A 19,958-nucleotide genomic window follows, 5' to 3' on the forward strand; every position below is an offset into this window, starting at 1 on the left:
CCCGTCCCCGTCCCCTAACCCTAACCCTAACCCTAACCCTAACCCTTATCCGAAGCCTTACCCTCACCCCTCCCCTATTCCTAACCCGTACGCAAACACTAACCCACACCCTAAAACGTACGCTCACCCTAAACCGTTGTCGTACCCTAACCTGTACCCTAAACCGTCCCCGTCCCCTAACCCTAACCCTAACCCTAAAACTAACCCTAACCCTTACCCGAAGCCTTACCCTCACCCGACCCCTAATCCTAACCTGTACGCCAACACTAACCCTTACCCTAACACGTACGCTAACCCTAAACCGTTGTCGTACACTAACCTGTACCCTAAACCGTCCCCGTACCCTAAACCTAACCCTAACCCTAACCCTAACCCTTACCCGAAGCCTTACCCTCACCTGTCCCCTAATCCTAACCCGTACGCTAACACTAACCCGTACCCTAACAGGTACGCTCACCCTAAACCGTTGTCGTACCCTAAACTGTACCCTAAACCGTCCCCGTCCCCTAACCCTAAACCTAACCCTAACCCTAACCCTAACCCTTACCCGAAGCCTTACCCTCACCCGTCCCCTAATCCTAACCCGTACGCTAACACTAACCCATACCCTAACACGTACGCTCACCCTAAACCGTTGTCGTACACTAACCTGTATCCTAAACCGTCTCCGTCCCTTAACCCTAACCCAAACCCTAACCCTAACCCTTACCCGAATCCTTACCCTCACCCGTCCCCTAATCCTAACCCGTACGCTAACGCTAACCCGTACCCTAACACGTACGCTCACCCTAAACCGTTGTCGTACCCTAAACTGTACCCTAAATCGTCCCCGTCCGCGTCACCTAACCCTAACCCTAACCCTAACCATTACCCGAAGTCTTACACTCACCCGTTCCCTAATCCTAACCCGTACGCTAATACTAACCCGTAACCTAACACGTACGCTCACCCTAAATCGTTGTCATACCCTAACCTGTACCCTAAACCGTCCCCGTCCCCAACCCTAACCCTAACCCTAACCCTAACCCTAATCCTTACCTGTAGCCTTACCCTCACCCGTAACCTAATCCTAACCCGTACGCTAACACTAACCCGTACCCTAACACGTACGCTCACCCTAAACCGTTGTCGTACCCTAACCTGTACCCTAAACCGTCCCCGTCCCCTAACCCGAACCCTAACCCTAACCCTAACCCTTACCCGAAGCCTTACACTCACCCGTCCCCTAATCCTCACCCGTATGCTAACACTAACCCGAACCCTAACACGTACCCTCACCCTAAACTGTTGTCGTAACCTAACCTGTACCCTAAACCGTCCCCGTCCCCGTCCCCTAACCCTAAACCTAACCCTAACCCTAACCCTTACCCGAAGCCTTACACAACCCGTCCCCTAATCCTAACCCGTACGCTAACAATAACCCGTACCCTAACACGTACGCTCACCCTAAACCGTTGTCGTACCCTAACATGTACCCTAAACCGTCCCCGTCCCCTAACCCTAACCCTAATACTAACCTTAACCCTAACCCTTACCCGAAGCCTTACCCTCACCCGTCCCTTAATCCTAACCTGTACGCTAACACTAACCCGTACCCTAACACGTACGCTCACCCTAAACCGTTGTCGTACCCTAACCTGTACCCTTAACCGTCCCCGTTCCTGTCCCCGTCCCCTAACCCTAATCCTAACCCTAACCCTTACCCGAAGCCTTACCCTCACCCGTCCCCTATTCCTAACCCGTACGCAAACACTAACCCACACCATAACACTTACGCTCACCCTAAACCGTTGTCGTACCCTAACCTTTACCCTAAACCGTCCCCGTCCCGTAACCCTAACCCTAACCCTAACCCTAACCCTAACCCTAACCCTAAACCTTACCCGAAGCCTTACCCTCAAACGTCCCCTAATCCTAACCCGTACGCTAACACTAACCCGTACCCTAACACGTACGCTCACCCTAAACAATGGTCGTACCCTAACCTGTACCCTAAATCATAACTGACCCCGGCCCCTAACCCTAACCCTAACCCTAAACCTTACGCGAAGTCTTACCCTCACCCGTCCCCTAATACTAACCCGTACGCTAACACTAACCCGTACCCTAACACGTACGCTCACCCTAAACCGTTGTCGTACCCTAACCTGTACCCTAAACCGTCCCCGTCCCCGTCCCCTAACCCTAAACCTAACTCTAACCCAAACCCTAACCCTTACCCGAAGCCTTAACCTCACCCGTCCCCTAATCCTAACCCGTACGCTAACACTAACCAATACCCTAACACGTACGCTCACCCTAAACCGTTGTCGTATCCAAACCTGTACCCTAAACCGTCCCCGTCCCCGTCCCCTAACCCTAACCCTAACCCTAACCCTAACCCTTACCTGTAGCCGTACCCTCACCCGTCCCCTAATCCTAATCCGTACGCTAACACTAACCCGTACCCTAACACGTACGCTCAACCTAAACCGTTGTCGTACCCTAACCTGTACCCTAAACCGTCCCCATCCCCTAACCCTAACCCTAACCCTAACCCTAACCCTATCCCTTACCCGAAGCCTTACACTCACCCGTCCCCTAATCCTAACCCGTACGCTAACACTAATCCGTACCCTAACACTTACGATCACTCTAAACCGTTGTCGTACCCTAACCTGTACCCTAAGCCGTCCCCGTCCCCTAACCCTAACCCTAACCCTAACCCTAACACTTACCCGAAGCCTTATCCTCACACGTCCCCTAATCCTAACCCGTACGCTAACACTAACCCGTACCCTAACACGTACCCTCACGCTAAACCGTTGTCGTACCCTAACCTGTACCCTAAACCGTCCCCATGCCCGTCCCCTAACCCTAAACCTAACCCTAACCCTAACCCTTTCCCGAATCCTTACCCTCACCCGTCCCCTAATCCTAACCCGTACGCTAACACTAACCCGTACCCTAACACGTACGCTCACCATAAACCGTTGTCGTACCCTAACCTGTACCCTAAACCGTCCCCGTCCCCGTCCCCTAACCCTAACCCTAACCCTAACCCTAACCCTTACCCGAAGCCTTACCCTCACCCGTCCCCTAATCCTAACCCGTACACTAACACTAACCCGTACCCTAACACGTAGGCTCACCCTAAACCGTTGACGTACAGTAACCTGTACCCTAAAACGTCCCTGTCCCCTAACCCTAACCCTAACCCTAACCCTAACCCTTACCCGAAGCCTTACCCTCACCCGTCACCTAATCCTAACCCGTACGCTAACACTAATCCGTACCCTAACACGTACGCTCACCCTAAACCGTTGTCGTACACTAACCTGTACCCTAAACCGTCCCCGTCCCCTAACCCTAACCCTAACCCTAACCCTAACCCTAACCTTTACCCGAAGCCTTACCCTCACCCATCCCCTAATCCTAACCCGTACGCTAACACTAACCAGTACCCTAACACGTACGCTCACCCTAAACCATTGTCGTACCCTTACCTGTACCCTAAACCGTCCCCGTCCCCGTCCCCGTCCCCTAACCCTAACCCTAAACCTAACCCTTACCCAAAGCCTTACCCACACCCGTCCTCTAATCCTAACCCGTACGCTAACACTAACACATACCCTAACATGTACGCTCACCCTAAACCGTTGTCGTACCCTAACCTGTACCCTAAACCGTCCCTGTCCCCGTCCCCTAACCCTAACCCTAACCCTAACCATAACCCTTACCCGAAGCCTTACCCTCACCCGTCCCCTAATCCTAACCCGTACGCTAATACTAACCCGTACCCTAACACGTACGCTCACCGTAAACCGTTGTCGTACACTAACCTGTACCCTAAACTGTCCCCGTCCCCTAACCCTAAACCTAACCCTAACCCTAACACTTACCCGAAGCCTTACCCTCACCCGTCCCCTAATCCTAACCCGTACGCTAACTCTAACCCATACCCTAACACGTACGCTCACCCTAAACCGTTGTCGTACCCTAACTTGTACCCTAAACCGTCCCCGTTCCCTAACTCTAACCCTAACCCTAACCCTTACCCGAAGCCTTACCCTCACCCGTCACCTAATCCTAAACCGTACGCTAACACTAACCCGTACCGTAACACGTACGCTCACCCTAAACCGTTGTCGTACCCTAACCTGTACCCTAAACCGTCCCCGTCCCCAAACCCTAACCCTCACCTTAACCCTAACCCTTACCCGAAGCCTTACCCTCACCCGTCCCCTAATCCTAAGTCGTACGCTAACACTAACACGTACCCTAACACGTAGGCTCACCCTAAACCGTTGACGTACAGTAACCTGTACCCTAAAACGTCCCTGTCCCCTAACCCTAACCCTAACCCTAACCCTAACCCTTACCCGAAGCCTTACCCTCACCCGTCACCTAATCCTAACCCGTACGCTAACACTAATCCGTACCCTAACACGTACGCTCACCCTAAACCGTTGTCGTACACTAACCTGTACCCTAAACCGTCCCCGTCCCCTAACCCTAACCCTAACCCTAACCCTAACCCTAACCTTTACCCGAAGCCTTACCCTCACCCATCCCCTAATCCTAACCCGTACGCTAACACTAACCAGTACCCTAACACGTACGCTCACCCTAAACCATTGTCGTACCCTTACCTGTACCCTAAACCGTCCCCGTCCCCGTCCCCGTCCCCTAACCCTAACCCTAAACCTAACCCTTACCCAAAGCCTTACCCACACCCGTCCTCTAATCCTAACCCGTACGCTAACACTAACACATACCCTAACATGTACGCTCACCCTAAACCGTTGTCGTACCCTAACCTGTACCCTAAACCGTCCCTGTCCCCGTCCCCTAACCCTAACCCTAACCCTAACCATAACCCTTACCCGAAGCCTTACCCTCACCCGTCCCCTAATCCTAACCCGTACGCTAATACTAACCCGTACCCTAACACGTACGCTCACCGTAAACCGTTGTCGTACACTAACCTGTACCCTAAACTGTCCCCGTCCCCTAACCCTAAACCTAACCCTAACCCTAACACTTACCCGAAGCCTTACCCTCACCCGTCCCCTAATCCTAACCCGTACGCTAACTCTAACCCATACCCTAACACGTACGCTCACCCTAAACCGTTGTCGTACCCTAACTTGTACCCTAAACCGTCCCCGTTCCCTAACTCTAACCCTAACCCTAACCCTTACCCGAAGCCTTACCCTCACCCGTCACCTAATCCTAAACCGTACGCTAACACTAACCCGTACCGTAACACGTACGCTCACCCTAAACCGTTGTCGTACCCTAACCTGTACCCTAAACCGTCCCCGTCCCCAAACCCTAACCCTCACCTTAACCCTAACCCTTACCCGAAGCCTTACCCTCACCCGTCCCCTAATCCTAACCCGTACGCTAACACTAACACGTACCCTAACACGTATGCTCACCCTAAACTATTGTCGTACCCTAACCTGTACCCTAAACCGTCCCCGTCCCCTAACCCTAACCCTAACCCTAACCCTAACCCTTGCCCGAAGCCTTACCCTCAACCGTCCCATAATCCTAACCCGGACGCTAACACTAACGCATACCCTAAAACGTACGCTCACCCTATACAGTGGTCGTACCCTAACCTGTACCCTAAATCATAACTGTTCCCGGCCCCTAACCCTAACCCTAACCCTAACCCTAACCCTAAACCTTACCCGAAGTCTTACCCTCACCCGTCCCCTAATCATAACCCTTACGCTAACACTAACCCGTACCCTAACACGTACGCTCACCCTAAACCGTTGTCGTACCCTAACCTGTACCCTAAACCGTCCCCGTCCCCTAACCATAACCCTAAACCTAACTCTAACCCAAACCCTAACCCTTATCCGAAGCCTTAACATCACCCGTCCCCTAATCCGAACCCGTACGCTAACACTAACCCATACCCTAACACGTACGCTCACCCTAAACCGTTGTCGTACCCTAACCTGTACCCTAAACCGTCCCCGTCCCCTAACCCTAACACTAACCCTAACCCTAACCCTAACCCTTACCCGAAGCCTTACCCTCACCCGTACCCTAATCCTAACCCGTACGCTAACAGTAACCCGTACCTTAACACGTACGCTCACCCTAAACCGTTGTCGTACACTAACCTGTACCCTAAACCGTCCCCGTCCCCTAACCCTAACCCTAACCCTAACCCTAACCCTAACCCTTACTCGAAGCCTTACCTTCACCCGTCACCTAATCCTAACCCGTACGCTAACACTAAACCGTACCCTAACACGTACGCTCACCCTAAACCGTTGTCGTACCCTAACCTGTACCCTAAACCGTCCCCGTCCCCTAACCCTAACACTAACCCTAACCCTTACCCGAAGCCTTACCCTCACCCATCCCCTAATTCTAACCCATACGCTAACACTAACCCGTACCCTAACACGTACGCTCACCCTAAACCGTTGTCGTAGATTAACCTGTACCCTAAACTGTCCCCGTCCCCTAACCCTAACCCTAACCCTAACCGTAACCCTTACCCGAAGCCTTACCCTCACCCGTTCCCTAATCCTAACCCGTACGCTAACACTAACCCGTAACCTAACACGTACGCTCACCCTAAATCGTTGTCGTACCCTAACCTGTACCCTAAACCATCCCCGTCCCCTAACCCTAACCCTAACCCTAACCCTAACCCTAACCCTAACCCTTACCTGTAGCCTTACCCTCACCCGTACCCTAATCTTAACCCATATGCTAACACTAACCCGTACCCTAACACGTACGCTCACCCTAAACCGTTGTCGTACCCTAAACTGTACCCTAAACCGTCCCCGTCCCCTAACCCTAATCCTAACCCTAACCCTAACCCTAACCCTTACCCGAAGCCTTACACTCACCCGTCCCTTAATCCTAACCCGTACGCTAACACTAATCCGTACCCTAACACTTACGCTCACTCTAAACCGTTGTCGTACCCTAACCTGTACCCTAAACCGTCCCCGTCCCCTAACCCTAACCCTAACCCTAAACCTAACCCTAACCCTTACCCGAAGCCTTACCCTCACCCGTCCTCTAATCCTAACCCGTACGCTAACACTAACCCGTACCCTAACACGTACCCTCACCCTAAACCGTTGTCGTACCCTAACCTGTACCCTAAACCGTCCCCGTGCCCGTCCCCTAACCCTAAACCTAACCCTAACCCTAACCCTTTCCCGAAGCCTTTCCCTCACCCGTACCCTAATCCTAACCCGTACGCTAACACTAACCCGTAACCTAACACGTACGCTCACCCTAAACCGTTGTCGTACCCTAACCTGTACCCTAAACCGTCCCCGTCCCCTAACCCTAACCCTAACCATAACCCTAACCCTAACCCTTACCCGAAGCCTTACCCAACCCGTCCCCTAATCCTAACCCGTACGCTAACAATAACCCGTACCCTAAGACGTACGCTCACCCTAAACCGTTGTCGTACCCTAACATGTACCCTAAACCGTCCCCGTCCCCTAACCCTAACCCTAATACTAACCTTAACCCTAACCCTTACCCGAAGCCTTACCCTCACCCGTCCCTTAATCCTAACCCGTACGCGAACACTAACCCGTACCCTAACACGTAAGCTCACCCTAAACCGTTGTCGTACCCTAACCTGTACCCTAAAACGTCCCCGTCCCCTAACCCTAACCCTAACCCTAACCGTAAACCTAACCCTTACCAGAAGCCTTACCCTCACACGTCCCCTAAACCTAACCCGTACGCTAACACTAAACCGTACCCTAACACGTACGCTCACCCTAAACCATTGTCGTACCCTAACCTGTACCCTAAACCGTCCCCGTCCCCTAACCCTAACTCTAACCCTAACCCTAACCCTTACCCGAAGCCTTACCCTCACCCGTCCCCTAATCCTAACCCGTACGCTAACACTAAAACGTACCCTAACACGTACGCTCACCCTAAACCGTTGTCGTACTCTAACGTGTACCCTAAACCGTCCCCGTCCCCTAACCCTATCGCTAACCCTAACCCTTACCCGAAGTCTTACCCTCACCCGTCCCCAATCCTAACCCGTACGCTAACACTAACCCGTACCCTAACACGTACGCTCACCCTAAACCGTTGTCGTAACCTAACCTGTACCCTAAACCGTCCCCGTCCCCGTCCCTTAACCCTAACCCTAACCCTAACCCTTACCAGAAGCCTTACCCTCACCCGTCCCCTAATCCTAACCCGTACGCTAACACTAACCCGTACCCTAACACGTACGCTCACCCTAAACCTTTGCCGTACCCTAACCTGTACCCTAAAGCGTCCCCGTCCCCTAACCCTAACCCTAACCCTAACCCTAACCCTAAAGCTTACCCGAAGCCTTACCCTCACCCGTCCCCTAATCCTATCCCGTACGCTAACACTAACCCGTACCCTAACACGTACTCTCACCCTAAACCGTTGTCGTACCCTAACCTGTACCCTAAACCGTCCCCGTCCCCGTACCCTAACCCTAACCCTAACCCTAACCCTAACCCTAACCCTTACCTGAAGCCTTACCCTCACCCGTCCCCTATTCCTAACCCGTACGCAAACACTAACCCACACCATAACACTTACGCTCACCCTAAACCGTTGTCGTACCCTAACCTTTACCCTAAACCGTCCCCGTCCCCTAACCCTAACCCTAACCCTATCCCTAACCCTTACCCGAAGCCTTACCCTCAAACGTCCCCTAATCCTAACCCGTACGCTAACACTAACCCGTACCCTAACACGTACGCTCACCCTAAACAATGGTCGTACCCTAACCTGTACCCTAAATCATAACTGTCCCCGGCCCCTAACCCTAACCCTAACCCTAAACCTTACGCGAAGTCTTACCCTCACCCGTCCCCTAATACTAACCCGTACGCTAACACTAACCCGTACCCTAACACGTACGCTCACCCTAAACCGTTGTCGTACCCTAACCTGTACCCTAAACCGTCCCCGTCCCCGTCCCCTAACCCTAAACCTAACTCTAACCCAAACCCTAACCCTTACCCGAAGGCTTAACCTCACCCGTCCCCTAATCCTAACCCGTACGCTAACACTAACCCATACCCTAACACGTACGCTCACTCTAAACCGTTGTCGTACCCTAACCTGTACCCTAAGCTGTCCCCGTCCCCTAACCCTAACCCTAACCCTAACCCTAACCCTAACCCTTACCCGAAGCCTTACCCTCACACGTCCCCTAATCCTAACCCGTACGCTAACACTAACACGTACCCTAACACGTACCCTCACCCTAAACCGTTGTCGTACCCTAACCTGTACCCTAAACCGTCCCCATGCCCGTCCCCTAACCCTAAACCTAACCCTAACCCTAACCCTTTCCCGAAGCCTTACCCTCACCCGTCCCCTAATCCTAACCCGTACGCTAACCCTAACCCGTACCCTAACACGTACGCTCACCATAAACCGTTGTCGTACCCTAAACTGTACCCTAAACCGTCCCCGTCCACTAACCCTAACCCTAACCCTAATCCTAACCGTAACCCTTACCCGAAGCCTTCCACTCACCCGTCCCCTAATCCTCAACCGTACGCTAACACTAACCCGTACCCTAACACGTACGCTCACCCTAAACCGTCGTCGTACCCTAACCTGTACCCTAAACCGTCCCCGTCCCCGTACCCTAACCCTAACCCTAACCCTAACCCTAACCCTTACCCGAAGCCTTACACTCACCCGTCCCCTAATCCTAACCCGTACACTAACACTAACCCGTACCCTAACACGTAGGCTCACCCTAAACCGTTGACGTACAGTAACCTGTACCCTAAAACGTCCCTGTCCCCTAACCCTAACCCTAACCCTAACCCTAACCCTTACCCGAAGCCTTACCCTCACCCGTCCCCTAATCCTAACCCGTACGCTAACACTAATCCGTACCCTAACACGTACGCTCACCCTAAACCGTTGTCGTACACTAACCTGTACCCTAAACCGTCCCCGTCCCCTAACCCTAACCCTAACCCTAACCCTTTCCCGAAGCCTTACCCTCAACCGTCCCCTAATCCTAACCCGTACGCTAACACTAACCCGTACCCTAACACGTACGCTCATCCTAAACCGTTGTCGTACCCTAACCTGTACCCTAAACCGTCCCCGTCCCCTATCCATAACCTTAAACCTAACTCTAACACAAACCCTAACCCTTACCCTAAGCCTTAACATCACCCGTCCCGTAATCCGAACCCGTACGCTAACACTAACCCATACCCTAACACGTACGCTCACCCTAAACCGTTGTCATACCCTAACCTGTAACCTAAACCGTCCCCGTCCCCTAACCCTAACACTAACCCTAACCCTAACCCTAACCCTTACCCGAAGCCTTACCCTCACCCGTACCCTAATCCTAACCCGTACGCTAACACTAACCCGTACCTTAACACGTACGCTCACCCTAAACCGTTGTCGTACACTAACCTGTACCCTAAACCGTCCCCGTCCCCTAAGCCTAACCCTAACCCTAACCCTAACCCTAACCCTTACTCGAAGCCTTACCTTCACCCGTCACCTAATCCTAACCCGTACGCTAACACTAACCCATACCCTAACACGTACGCTCACCCTAAACTGTTGTCGTACCCTAACCTGTACCCTAAACCGTCCCCGTCCCCTAACCCTAACCCTAACCCTAACCCTAACCCTAACCCTAACCCTAACCCTTACCTGTAGCCTTACCCTCACCCGTACCCTAATCCTAACCCGTATGCTAACACTAACCCGTACCCTAACACTTACGCTCACTCTAAACCGTTGTCGTACCCTAAACTGTACCCTAAGCCGTCCCCGTCCCCTAACCCTAACCCTAACCCTAACCCTAACCCTTACCCGAAGCCTTACCCTCACCCGTCCTCTAATCCTAACCCGTACGCTAACACTAACCCGTACCCTAACACGTACCCTCACCCTAAACCGTTGTCGTACCCTAACCTGTACCCTAAACCGTCCCCGTGCCCGTCCCCTAACCCTAAACCTAACCCTAACCCTAACCCTTTCCCGAAGCCTTACCCTCACCCGTCCCCTAATCCTAACCCGTACGCTAACACTAACCCGTACCCTAACACGTACGCTCACCCTAAATCGTTGTCGTACCCTAACCTGTACCCTAATCCGTCCCCGTCCCCTAACCCTAACCCTAACCCTACCCCTAACCCTAACCCTTACCCGAAGCCTTACCCTCACCCGTCCCCTAATCCTAACCCCTACACTAACACTAACCCATACCCTAACATGTACGCTCACCCAAAACCGTTGACGTACACTAACCTGTACCCTAAAACGTCCCTGTCCCCTAACCCTACCCCTAACCCTAACCCTAACCCTAACCCTTACCCGAAGCCTTCCCCTCAGCCGTCCCCTAATCCTAACCCGTACGCTAACACTAACCCGTACCCTAACACGTACGCTCCCCCTAAACCGTTGTCATACCCTAATCTGTACCCTAAACCGTCCCCGTCCCCTAACCCTAACCCTAACCCTAACCCTAACCCTTACCCGAAGCCTTACCCTCACCCGTCCCCTAATCCTAACCTGTACGCTAACACTAACCCGTACCCTAACACGTACGCTCACCCTAAACCGTTGTCGTACCCTAACCTGTACCCTAAACCGTCCCCGTCCCCTAACCCTAACCCTAACCCTAACCCTTACCCGAAGCCTTACTCTCACCCGTTCCCTTATCCTAAACCGTGTGCTAACACTAACCCGTACCCTAACTCGTACGCTCACCCTAAACCGTTGTCGTACCCTAACCTGTACCCTAAACCGTCCCCGTCCCCTAACCCTAACCCTAACCCTAACCCTAACCCTTACCCGAAGCCTTACTCTCACCCGTCCCCTAATCCTAACCCGTACGCTAACACTAACCCGTACCCTAACACGTACGCTCACCCTAAACCGTTGTTGTACCCTAACCTGTTCCCTAAACAGTCCCCGTCCCCTAACCCTAAACCTAACCCTAGTCCTAACCCTAACCCTTACCCGAAGCCTTACCCTCACCCGTCCCCTAATCCTCACCCGTACGCTAACACTAACCCGTACCCTAACACGTACGCTCACCCTAAACCGTTGTCGTACCCTAACCTGTACCGTAAACCGTCCCCGTCCCCGTCCCCTAACACTAACCCTAACACTAACCCTTACCCGAAGCCTTACCCTCACCCGTCCCATAATCCTAACCCGTACGCTAACACTAACCCGTACCCTAACACGTACGCTCCCCCTAAACGGTTGTCGTACCCTAACCTGTACCCTAAACCGTCCACGTCCCCTAACCTTAACCCTAAACCTAACCCTAACACTTACCCGAAGCCTTACCCTCACCCGTCCCCTAATCCTAACCCGTACGTTAACACTAACCCGTACCCTAACACGTACGCTCACCCTAAACCGTTGTCGTACCCTAACTTGTACCCTAAACCGTCCCCGTGCCGGTCCCCTAACCGTAACTCTAACCCTAACCCTAACCCTTTCCCGAAGCCTTACCCTCACCCGTCCCCTAATCCTAACCCGTACGCTAACACTAACCCATACCCTAACACGTACGCTCACCCTAAACCGTTGTCGTACCCTAACTTGTACCCTAAACCGTCCCCGTCCCCTAACCCTAACCCTAACCCTAACCCTTATCCGAAGCCTTACCCTGACCCGTCCCCTAATCCTAACCCGTACACTAACACTAACCCGTACCCTAACACGTACGCTCACCCTAAACCGTTGTCGTACCCTAACCTGTACCCTAAACCGTCCCCTAACCCTAATCCTAAACCTAACCCTAAACCTAACCCTAACCCTTACCCGAAGCCTTACCCTCACCCATCCCCTAATCCTAACTCGTACGCTAACACTAACCCGTACCCTAACACGTACTCTCACCCTAAACCGTTGTCGTACCCTAACCTGTACCCTAAACCGTCCCCGTCCCCTAACCCTAACCCTAAACCTAATCCTTACGCGAAGCCTTACCCTCACCCGTCCCCTAATCCTAACCTGTACGCTAACACTAACCCGTACCCTAACACGTACGCTCACGCTAAACCTTTGTCGTACCCTAACCTGTACCCTAAACCGTCCCCGTCCCCTAACCCTAACCCTAACCCTTACACGAAGCCTTACCCTCACGCGTCCCCTAATCCTAACCTGTACGCTAACACTAACCCGTACCCTAACACGTACGCTCACCCTAAATCGTTGTCGTACCGTAACCTGTACCCTAAACCGTCCCTGTACCCTAACCCTAACCCTAACACTTACCCGAAGCCTTACCCTCACGCGTCCCCTAATCCTAAGCCGTACGCTAACACTAACACGTACCCTAACACGTACGCTCACCCGAAACCGTTGTCGTATCCTAACCTGTACCCTAAACCATCCCCGTCCCCTAACCCTAACCCTAACCCTAACCCTAACCCTTACCCGAAACCTTACCCACACCCGTCCCCTAATCCTAACCCGTACGTTAACACTAACCCGTACCCTAACACGTACCCTCCCCCTAAAACGTTGTCGTACCCTAACCTGTACCCTAAACCGTCCCCGTCCCCTAACCCTAACCCTAACCCTTACCCGAAGCCTTACCCTCACCCGTCCCCTAATCCTAACCCGTACGCTAACACTAACCCGTACCCTAAAACGTACGCTCACCCTAAACCGTTGTCGTACCCTAACCTGTACCCTAAACCGTCCCTGTCCCCTAACCCTAACCCTAACCCTAACCCTTAACTGAAGCCTTACCCTCACCCGTTCCCTAATCCTAACCCGTACGCTAACACTATCCCGTACCCAAACACGTACGCTCACCCTAAACTGCTGTTGTACCCTAACCTGTACCCTAAACCGTCCCTGTCCCCGTCCCGTAACTCTAACCCTAACCCTAACCCTAACCCTAAACCTTACCCGAAGCCTTACCCTCACCCGTCCCCTAATCCTAACCCGTACGCTAACACTAACCCGTACCCTAACACGTACGCTCACCCTAAACCGTTGTCATACCCTAACCTGTACCCTAAACCGTCCCCGTCCCCTAACCCTAACCCTAACCCTAACCCTATCCCTTACCCGAAGCCTTACCCTCACCCGTCCCCTAATCCTAACCCGTACGCTAACACTAACCCGTACCCTAACACGTACGCTCACCCTAAACCGTTGTCGTACCCTAACCTGTACCCTAAACCGTCCCCGTCCCCTAACCCTAACCCTTACCCGAAGCCTTACCCTAACCCGTCCCTTAATCCTCACCCGTACGCTAACACTAACCCGTAACTTAACACGTACGCTCACCCTAAAACGTTGTCGTACACTAACCTGTACCCTAAACCGTCCCCGTCCCCGTCCCCTAACCCTAACCCTAACCCTAACCCTAACCCTTACCCGAAGCCTTACCCTCACCCGTCCCCTAATCCTAACCCGTACGCTAACACTAACCCGTACCCTAACACGTACGCTCACCCTAAACCTTTGTCATAACCTAACCTGTACCCTAAACCGTCCCCGTCCCCTAAACCTAAACCTAACCCTAACCCTAACCCTAAACCTTACCCGAAGCCTTACCCTCACCCGTCCCCTAATCCTCACCTGTACGCTAACACTAACCCGTACCCTAACACGTACGCTCACCCTAAACCGTTGTCGTACCCTAACCTGTACCCTAAACCATCCCCGTCCCCTAACCCTAACCCTAACCCTTACCCGAAGCCCTACCCTCACCCGTTCCCTAATCCTAAACCGTACGCTAACACTAACCAGTACCCTAACACGTACGCTCACCCTAAACCGTTGTCGTACACTAACCTGTACCCTAAACCGTCCCCATCCCCTAACCCTAACCCTAACCCTAACCCTAACCCTTACCCGAAGCCTTACCCTCACCCGTCCCCTAATCCTAACCCGTACGCTAACACTAAGCCGTACCCTAACACGTACGCTCACCCTAAACCGTTGTCATACCCTAACCTGTACCCTAAACCTTCCCCGTCCCCTAACCCTAACCCTAACCCTAACCCTATCCCTTACCCGAAGCCTTACCCTCACCCGTCCCCTAATCCTAACCCGTACGCTAACACTAACCCGTACCCTAACACGTACGCTCACCCTAAACCGTTGTCGTACCCTAACCTGTACCCTAAACCATCCCCGTCCCCTAACCCTAACCCTAACCCTAACCCTATCCCTTACCCGAAGCCTTACCCTCACCCGTCCCCTAATCCTAACCCGTACGCTAACACTAACCCGTACCCTAACACGTACGCTCACCCTAAACCGTTGTCGTACCCTAACCTGTACACTAAACCGTCCCCGTCCCCGTCCCCGTCCCCTAACCCTAACCCTAACCCTTACCCGAAGCCTTACCCTCACCCGTCCCCTAATCCTAACCCGTACGCTAACACTAACCCATACCCTAACATGTACGCTCACGCTAAACCGTTGTCGTACCCTAACCTGTACCCTAAACCGTCCCTGTCCCCGTCCCCTAACCCTAACCCTAACCCTAACCCTAACCTTAACACTTACCCGAAGCCTTACTCTCACCCGTCCCCTAATCCTAACCCGTACGCTAACACTAACCCGTACCCTAACACGTACGCTCACCCTAAACCGTTGACGTACCCTAACCGGTACCCTAAACCGTCCCCGTCCCCTAACCCTAACCCTAACCCTAACCCTAACCCTTACCCGAAGCCTTACCCTCACCCGTCCCCTTATCCTAACCCGTACGCTAACACTAACCCGTACCCTAACACGTACGCTCACCCTAAACCGTTGTCGTACCCTAACCTGTACCCTAAACCGTCCCCATCCCCTAATCCTAACCCTAACCCTAAACCTAACTCTTACCCGAAGCCTTACCCTCACCCGTCCCCTAATCCTAACCCGTACGCTAACACTAACCCGTACCCTAACACGTACGCTCACCCTAAACCGTTGTGGTACCCTAACCTGTACCCTAAACCGTCCCCGTTCCCTAACCCTAACCCTAACCTAACCCTAACCCTAACCCTTACCCGAAGCCTTACACTCACCCGTCCCCTAATCCTCACCCGTACGCTAACACTAACCCGTACCCTAACACGTACGCTCACCCTAAACCGTTGTCGTACCCTAACCTGTACCCTAAACCGTCCCCGTCCCCTAACCCTAACCCTAACCCTAACCCTAACCCTTACCCGAAGCCTTACCCTCACCCGTCCCCTAATCCTAACCCGTACACTAACACTAACCCGTACCCTAACACGTACGCTCACCCTAAACCGTTGTCGTACCCTAACCTGTACCCTAAACCGTCCCCATCCCCTAACCCTAAACTTAACCCTTACCCGAAGCCTTACCCTCACCCGTCCCATAATCCTGAACCGTACGCTAACACTAACCCATACTCTAACATGTACGGTCACCTTAAACCGTTGTCGTACCCTAACCTGTACCCTAAACCGTCCCTGTCCCCGTCCCCTAACCCTAACCCTAACCCTTACCTTAACCCTTTCCCGAAGCCTTACACTCAGCCGTCCCCTAATCCTAACCCTTACGCTAACTCTAACCCGTACCCTAACACGTACGCTCACCCTAAACCGTTGTCGTAGCCTAACCTGTACCCTAAACCGTCCCCGTCCCCTAACCCTAACCCTAACCCTAACCCTAACACTTACCCGAAGCCTTACCCTCCCCCGTCCCCTAATCCTAACCCGTACGCTAACACTAAACCGTACCCTAACACGTACGCTCACCCTAAATCATTGTCGTACTCTAACCTGTACCCTAAACCGTCCCCGTACCCTAACCCTAACCCTAACCCTAACCCTAACACTTACCCGAAGCCTTACCCTCACCCGTCCCCTAATCCTAACCCGTACGCTAACCCTAACCCGTACCCTAACACGTACGCTCACCCTAAACCATTGTCGTACCCTAACCTGTACCCTAAACCGTCCCCGTCCCCTAACCCTAACCCTAACCCTAACCCTAACCCTTACCCGAAGCCTTAGCCTCACCTATCCCCTTATCCTAACCCGTACGCTAACACTAATCCGTACCCTAACACGTACGCTCACCCTAAACCGTTGTCGTACCCTAACCTGTACACTAATCCGTCCCCGTCCCCTAACCCTAACCCTAACCCTAACCCTAACCTTAACCCTTACCCGAAGCCTTACCGTCACCCGTCCCCTAATCCTAACCCGTACGCTAACACTAACCCGTACCCTAACACGTACGCTCACCCTAAACCGTTGTCGTACCCTAAACTGTACCCTAAACCGTCCCCGTCCCCAAACCCTAACCCTAAACCTAACCCTAACCCTTACCCGAAGCCTTACACTCACCCGTCCCCTAATCCTCACCCGTACGCTAACACTAAACCATACCCTAACACGTACTCTCACACTAAACCGTTGTCGTACCCTAACTTGTACCCTAAACCGTCACCGTTCCCTAAACCTAACCCTAACCCTAACCCTAACCCTTACCCGAAGCCTTACCCTCACCCGTCCCCTAATCCTAACCCGTACGCTAACACTAACCCATACCCTAACACGTACGCTCTCCCTAAACCGTTGTCGTACCCTAACCTGTACCCTAAACCGTCCCCGTCCCCTAAACCTAACCCGAACCCTAACCGTAACCCTAACCCTTACCCAAAGCCTTACCCTCACCCGTCCCCTAATCCTAACCCGTACGCTAACGCTAAACCGTACCCTAACACGTACGCTCACCCTAAACCGTTGTCGTACACTAACCTGTACCCTAAACCGTCCCCGTCCCCTAACCCTAACCCTAACCCTAACCCTAACCCTAACCCTTACCCGAAGCCTTACACTCACCCGTCCCCTAATCCTAACCCCTAAGCTAACACTAACCCGTACCCTAACACGTACGCTCACCCTAAACGGTTGTCATACCCTAACCTGTACCCTAAACCGTCCCCGTCCCCGTCCCCAACCCTAACCCTAACCCTAACCCTATCCTTTACCCGAAGCCTTACCCTCACCCATCCCATAATCCTAACCCGTACGCTAACACTAACCCGTACCCTAACACGTACGCTCACCCTAAACCGTTGTCGTACCCTAACCTGTATACTAAACCGTCCCCGTCCCCGTCCCCTAACGCTAACCCTAACCCTTACCCGAAGCCTTACCCTCAACCGTCCCCTAATCCTAACCCGTACGCTAACACTAACACATACCCTAACATGTACGCTCACGCTAAACCGTTGTCGTACCCTAACCTGTACCCTAAACCGTCTCTGTCCCCGTCCCCTAACCCTAACCCTAACCCTAACCCTTACCCTAACCCTTACCCGAAGCCTTACCCTCACCCGTCCCCTAATCCTAACCCGTACGCTAACACTAACCCCTACCCTAACACGTACGCTCACCCTAAACCGTTGTCGTAGCCTAACCTGTACCCTCAACCATCCCCGTCCCCTAACCCTAACCCTAACCCTAACCCTAACCCTTACCCGAAGCCTTACCCTCACCCGTCCCCTAATCCTAACCCGTACGCTAACACTAACCCGTACCCTAACACGTACGCTCACCCTAAAACATTGTCGTACCCTAACCTGTACCCTAAACCGTCCCCGTACCCTAACCCTAACCCTAACCCTAACCCTAACCCTAACACTTACCCGAAGCCTTACCCTCACCCGTCCCCTAATCCTAACCCGTACGCTAACACTAACCCGTACCCTAACACGTACGCTCACCCTAAACCGTTGACGTACCCTAACCGGTACCCTAAACCGTCCCCGTCCCCTAACCCTAACCCTAACCCTAACCCTAACCCTTACCCGAAGCCTTACCCTCACCCGTCCCCTTATCCTAACCCGTACGCTAATACTAACCCGTACCCTAACACGTACGCTCACCCTAAACTGTTGTCGTACCCTAACCTGTACCCTAAACCGTCCCCGTCCCCTAATCCTAAACCTAACCCTAAACCTAACCCTTACCCGAAGCCTTACACTCACCCGTCCCCTAATCCTAAACCGTACGCTAACACTAACCCGTACCCTAACACGTACGCTCACCATAAACCGTTGTCGTACCCTAACCTGTACCCTAAACCGTCCCCGTTCCCTAACCCTAACCCTAACCCTTACCCGAAGCCTTACACTCACCCGTCCCCTAATCCTCACCCGTATGCTAACACTAACCCGTACCCTAACACGTACGCTCACCCTAAACCGTTGTCGTACCCTAACCTGTACCCTAAACCGTCCCCGTCCCCTAACCCTAACCCTAACCCTAACCCTAACCCTTACCCGAAGCCTTACCCTCACCCGTCCCCTAATCCTAACCGGTACGCTAACACTAACCCGTACCCTAACACGTACGCTCACCCTAAAACATTGTCGTACCCTAACCTGTACCCTAAACCGTCCCCGTACCCTAACCCTAACCGTAACCCTAACCCTAACCCTAACACTTACCCGAAGCCTTACTCTCACCCGTCCCCTAATCCTAACCCGTACGCTAACACTAACCCGTACCCTAACACGTACGCTCACCCTAAACCGTTGACGTACCCTAACCGGTACCCTAAACCGTCCCCATCCCCTAACCCTAACCCTAACCCTAACCCTTACCCGAAGCCTTACCCTCACCCGTCCCCTTATCCTAACCCGTACGCTAACACTAACCCGTACCCTAACACGTACGCTCAACCTAAACCGTTGTCGTACCCTAACCTGTACCCTAAACCGTCCCCGTCCCCTAATCCTAACCCTAACCCTAAACCTAACTCTTACCCGAAGCCTTACCCTCACCCGTCCCCTAATCCTAACCCGTACGCTAACACTAACCCGTACCCTAACACGTACGCTCACCCTAAACCGTTGTCGTACCCTAACCTGTACCCTAAACCGTCCCCGTTCCCTAACCCTAACCCTAACCTAACCCTAACCCTAACCCTTACCCGAAGCCTTACACTCACCCGTCCCC

This window comes from Delphinapterus leucas, chromosome 6, assembly GCF_059928025.1.
Source record: "Delphinapterus leucas isolate spDelLeu-1000000601 "Yukka" chromosome 6, BTC_Dleu_Yukka2, whole genome shotgun sequence".
In the NCBI taxonomy this organism is placed as follows: Eukaryota; Metazoa; Chordata; class Mammalia; order Artiodactyla; family Monodontidae; genus Delphinapterus; species Delphinapterus leucas.